General features: G+C 27.3%; 1 long non-coding RNA gene across 1 annotated transcript; it reads right to left on the bottom strand.

Moving 5' to 3' along the window:
- Window positions 1-2108: 2108 nt before the first annotated feature.
- On the bottom strand, window positions 2109-6440 carry LOC132949988 (uncharacterized). Its single transcript, XR_009665171.1, has 4 exons — window positions 6375-6440; window positions 6193-6301; window positions 4617-4767; window positions 2109-2183 (listed from the first exon to the last, which is right to left on the bottom strand). It is a non-coding gene; the product is annotated as an uncharacterized LOC132949988 (long non-coding RNA).
- Window positions 6441-6518: the final 78 nt, after the last annotated feature.

Genomic DNA, 6518 nt, shown 5'->3' with positions numbered 1-6518 from the left:
ACACTTCATTTAAACATGGGATTTTTCATAAGCTTATGTCATCAAATTCGTGGATTTTCACGGTAACAAAGCAAAATTTAGTTGTAACGTGTTCCAATAAAGATTCAATTACAGAAGTATTAACTGGATCAGGAATATTATCACTGAGCGAACAATGTTCCGCAATTTCAGGAGGTTATCGCATGATTCCGTTTAGAACAATTTATTCAGAATTAAAATCAGACTTCATACCAACTATAAATTTAACTAAATATATACACGATGCTAACACAATAAAAGAATTTGTATCACCAGAAATGGTATTTTCAAAGTATAAAGATGATAATGAAGTCACTATCCCAAAAGATAATTTAGATTATAAGCAATCTTCAATTTATATAAATTATTATGTAATTGGTTTAATAACACTATGTTGCTTACTAATAATTATACTGTCAATTATCATAATAAGAAAAATATTTAATTTTAAGAAAATTAAAAATATCAATGTAAATCAACCGAGTTCGACGGAAAAAAATGAACAAAATCAAGTAGAACTTAAAATAAGAAAAGGAAAATCATTACCCAAAATAATTGTTTAGAAGTAGGATAATGATCTTCCGTCTAACCCGGGGGGTGTTATATGCCCACCACTATATATCATGTAGACTATAGTGACGCTTGTTTATCAGAGTATAATAACGCCTGTATGTAGGCGTTTTATCTGAGATATTTTGCTTTTGCACGACAAGACTATTGTATCGGTCCTGTCGGCAATTCAGTCTAGAACCCGACTCATTCGAGTTAAGTAGTGTGCTTCTAATATATATAAATTACATGGTTAAAATTAATAAAGTAAAGTATTCTTATTTAAATCAAATCGTGTATTCTTTTTAATAATAAACTATCAACATTTGATCATCACCCGCTACACAGAGAACGGTTTCAACAAATTGTCGTCTTTGGATACAACCAAGGACACAATATAAAATATAACAGAACATCACGGGCATATACGGTGGCGTTCATAACACTTAGTTAACAGATTTTCCGCGACAATAAATATTTAATTCAAGTCTAAAAAGTAAATGTAAGACTAAAATAATATAAAAACGAACTTATGCATAAACATCGACTCTTCCAGTGAAACCTAGCTGTACTGTAGCACACGCTGTCGACAAAGAAACAGTTATCTTCATCCGTCTACATCTCGCTCCATCTCCATCTCTCTCTACATCTCGCTAATTGAAACTTATCTAGTATACAATACTAGTACCTTTATGATCTGTAATATATTCTGGTGTTCGATGAAAAAGATTGAAATAAGATAAAAATACATATTTTTTTGGTTTTGAATATGAAAGCTGTGAGATGATCGATATGAATTTTGTGAGAAATCTAGAGGTACTAGAAAACTGAGACGAGTGTGTTGAATGAAATAAATTAAAAAATTGATTATTCTCCTGCCGGTGACACTGTTGGGGAAAATATATTTTTTTAGTAATTAAATTACGATACGAATTATAAATTACGTAGGTACTTGTCCAATACTCGACTACCAGAATTAAAATTAAAGAATGTGATATACCTAGGTAACCTATCGATCGATTCTAAAACAGAAACTTAACCTAGACACAAATAATATCACAATATCAAATAGTGAAATGTGAAAATTTGAAGAAAATTTCCCTTAGGTATATCCCGTAAAACCCCCCCAAAAAAACGTACGTTTGAGGTGTTCTCTAGGTATGATCTGCTATGTACTTACAAATCATATTAAATAACATTAATCATTATGTATTTTCTTATTTTATTAGGTAGGTATAAAAACCTACCTTCCTACTTATAAAAGTATTGCCTAATCATTTATTTCAAATTTTAAAAACTATTCTACTATAACAATAAATTAACAGTTGTAGGCAAAGTATTATAATTTAAGGTATTTTTCATAATTTTTGCACACCTATAAAAACTGGATTTTAAAAATTACTATACGTCTAGCGGGTATATAAGTTTGTCTGACAATAAATATTTACATTAGGTCTACCGCCTCAACAGAATAGAAGGACAAGACTTACGTAATTATTTATTCTTCCGGCGAAACGCGTTCCCTTCGAGTGTATAATATTGTCAAATCAGAACTGTGCATCTCCGCCAAGGAAAATGCAGCGCGCGTCTTCATATCTCCGATCCAAAAGTTCAGTCTGGAAGTATTGAGATTAATAACATTTATAAAAATAGGCACCTAGTTTAATAACCAGAATGGAACGAAATATGTGAGTACGTATTGGAATCGCTGTTCGTCTCAGACGATTGTCATTTGCCATAGATTATTTATAATTATAACCTCACCGTCCTAATCATAGAAAATATATATATGGTCCTAACCGATGGATGATGGATATTTTTACATTATCTTCAAAAAAACATTTATTTGTTTCTACTAGACGCAAATGCGGTAAATTGAATTCAAATTTATAATATAGATAACGGTTTTTTTTACTTGGTAACCATTCATTTATTACTTGGTTTATTAACAAATTCTAATTGATATAAAATAGTAATTGAATAAAAATAGTTTTATTGATCCCAATATTTAAAAATAATGTTTCAAATAAAATAATAAAAAAAATTTAAGAAATACCTATTAATTAATATGTATTACCTAAATAACAAAATAACTAAATAAATTCGTAGCTAAATAAAATGTCCAGAAAAATTAAAAGTCCAATTTAAACGAATATAAAATATAATTTAGATAGGTGTATACTGTATAGGTAGTGTATTCGTTATATTTTGAGTTTCATTATAGGACATCAGTCAATCAGATGCTATTTAATATTTTAAAATAAAAAACTTCGACAATAATTCCATATTGGCAAGTGTTGTTTTCTATAACTGAAGACCGAAGTTATAGTATCGAGCATAATGGGTACGTAAAAAAATAGAAATATAATTTAAAAAAATTACCTTTATTTAATTGTATTTAATTTTTTTTTAATAAGTTTTTATAATATTGACTTCAACCCATATAAATGTTCTTATTTCATTTTTTCAATTCGTTGATAATATATGAAACGAATTCTTTGCTTGGAAAGCAATGTTTAGAAAATTCAGAAAATGCAGTTTATATTTAAATCCGTGGCCTAATTATAAATAATAATTTCTGATGCATTGATGCTGAAGAGTGAGAGAGGTGCACAATCAGCCGAACCGAAATCTAACATCTTAAACACTTAATATAAACAATTTTTCACACACGCGTCATGGTATGAAAATAAAAAATATTTATTATTAATATTTATACCGATTTTCTACCGATTTATACCGATCTTCTATATTAATAATAATTATAAATATATAGCAATAACAAATCATTTTTGAGTAGCGGCCAACCGGGAAAGTTCCCAGTATCCCGCCGGCCCAGTCCGCTCCTGGTTCATATTGTAACCGAAAAATCTAAATAATCTATTGTAAACACAGTTACTTTTTACAGATATTATAAGTTAAAATTTGGACAAAATTACATATTAAAACCAAAAATAACGATTTTAGTTATTTTGTTATAATTTAAAAATAGTAAGTATTCGCGGATTTATGAAACTTTTAGAGTATATTATTATAATTTATAGACACGATGACACTTTCAAATGTTATTATTTGGGCAAAAATGACTTTAACCTACTATTGTAGGTGCTAATGTCTAATAGTAAAATAAATTACTTTAATCTCAATATTATTTATTAGTTAACGATGTCTTTGCTCAGGATCGTTTTTCGTTTGTTCGTTTTGTATTTTAATAATTTATACATAGATATATTATTATTACTAATAATTATAGTAGGTGTATTTGTTTTATTTCATTAATTAATTTAATACTATACCAATAAATTATATATTAATTAATAATTTTTGAAACATTGTGTTCGAAAAAATAAAAATAAATGTGATTTTAATTAATCTTGTAATGTACCTACCTAAATGTAAAAAATAAATAAATATAATAATAACTATTGAACTTTTAGGGACATAATAGGTAACACATCCGTGTATGTAGTATTACACTATTTATATAGGTATATTTATATACCTATACGAGTATATGAGTAGGTATGTTATTCATAAGTGCGCACACGTCAGGATAGGCAGTTGACCATTCCGTGAATATACTTTTATGTGTACATGGTTACACACATCCCTAATCCCTATGATATAGAATATAGATATTAGGTGAGCAATAGAAGTTAAGTATATGACACTAAATTAATAGCTACCTATAACTTATAACGTTGTATTTGGAAAAAAAAATACCAGTTATTAATTAAAATTGTATCTTATGACTATTATCAGTTATAAGTTATAACATATATTTCTATAAATTAAACCAAAACATATATATATATTTATATATATTGAGTACCCTATAAAGGTATGCACCTATTAATTATAATTATTCTACGAACAGGGACTGGAAAAACGACGACGACGTTTATATCTCGCGTATTTTATACATTTCTAGTCCGGAACTAAAATATGCGCCTACAACACTTGGATAGCACATTTTTCGTGACATTAAATATTTGTTTTAAGTCTTAAAAGTAAATTTAAGCCCCAAAAGAATATAAAAACAAACTTACTTTAATTATCGACTCCTTCGGCGGAATCCGTGACGTGTGTGAATTGCGACGCCCATGAGGAAACGCTCCAGAATACAGCCAGAACTTAGAATATCTTCTTTGCTTATTGAAATTTTAGAATTTTTAGTCGAATGTGTCTTCTGCAACGACTCTGAGATTTGCCATAGATAAATAAATAAATGATAGATATTATACTAGGTACATCAATATGATGAATCCACGGATATAATATAATACAACTTTTTGTATCAAAGAGTTCCGTGTTAAGGAACAATTTGTTCATTGAAATTTAATATGACAATAAACCAAAATAGTTTATAATTTTGATTATAATATTATGATATGGGTATTATTTAAATTATTATTTTCGTTTATCAATTTAATTATTGATTAAGGTGGTGAATAGATATCAGAAGCACAATAATATTTTTTTAAAGCATATTGTATTTTATGAATTATTAAATAAAAATGTGATTACTGGATTTTAGAGGTACAGTAAATTCATCAAATACTATAATACCAACTAGATTTCTAAAACTCCGAGTCCATAATTCTAGATTCTGAGCGGATCGATGACTGTATTAATTTTACAATGATGTGTTCTTTATTTTTTAATATTTTTAATTATTTTTTCTTGGTGGTCTGTGTAAACGATAAGTATTCGTAATAAAGATTCAATTTTCATATATAATATTATTTTATAGGCACTCAGTATATGTAATCATATGTTTATTTTTAGTTTAGTTTAGTTGTAGGTATTTAGTAAATAATAATAGGTATACGAAATTGTTTTTTCGAATAGCAATTTATTGTTTGTATTAGTACCTACACCATAATAGGGAACTAAAATTTTGTAAATGATGTACAAATGTATTTTTGGTGTTTTAAGGCTGCTGTAAGATCAATTTATGAGAATCCTTGCATTAAATTGTTAGGATTATTTGATATGAATAATTATTTTATTACATATAGGTAAGTCGATCAGAAACTATATTTACACTGAATGTTAATAGTAAAAAGCTATTAAAATATCTATTATTTGTATTTATTTGTTAATAATAATTAAGACTTAAATATTAGCAGTAATCTTGTTCCTTTCACAAAATGTTTTTTAATTATTTTTAATTTAATTTACATTTATACGTTTGGCATTTATCCCAAAGTTATCTCTGAATAATAATTCAATGATTCAATTTAATAGTTACATTATATGGATTATAAAAACTACAGTTTCCAGCTTCTACTACAACATTGTTTTATGTTTTTAATTTTTTTAATTCAGTCTGCACCTTGTGTCGGTGATTTTACACGTAATATAATAAAATTGATACTAGTGATGAGTAGGTACCTGATTGTTTAATCAAATTATTTACACGATTTCAATAAAAAAATATCTATGAAGTATAAACATCCGCATTTCTATTAACTATAAGTTCATATTTGTATGAGCTATACATGTTACATATATTTTTCGAAAAAATTATTTAAAAAAACAAGAATAATTCCTATTTTACGCCTAATTTAAGTCTAAAAAGTAAATGTAAAATAGTAGGTAATAATATGAAAACAAACTTACTCGTAAACATCTACTCTTCCGGTGAAACGTAGCTAGAGTGCCGCCATCGCCGAAGAAACAGCCATCTTCATCCATCTCCATCTAATCATCTCACTCCGATGAACTGAAACTTGAAAGTATCGAAATACTTTATGAAAATAACCTGATCATAATGAAATTTGCGAGTTTTTATTAAAACTTACATTATAATATGTACGGTTTAACGAACTGTCTGTTTATATTAGTGGCTTATTGTTTTTTTGTTCACTGAAATCAAAATATACAATATATTATATTTATAATACAATAGTATTTGCTGAAATTATTAGAATTGTTAACCGTCGCCG

The sequence above is a fragment of the Metopolophium dirhodum genome, chromosome 8 (assembly GCF_019925205.1).
Source record: "Metopolophium dirhodum isolate CAU chromosome 8, ASM1992520v1, whole genome shotgun sequence".
Taxonomy (NCBI): domain Eukaryota; kingdom Metazoa; phylum Arthropoda; class Insecta; order Hemiptera; family Aphididae; genus Metopolophium; species Metopolophium dirhodum.
The sequence above is the reverse complement of the archived record's forward strand: the minus strand, read 5'-3'. Positions and strand labels throughout refer to the sequence as shown.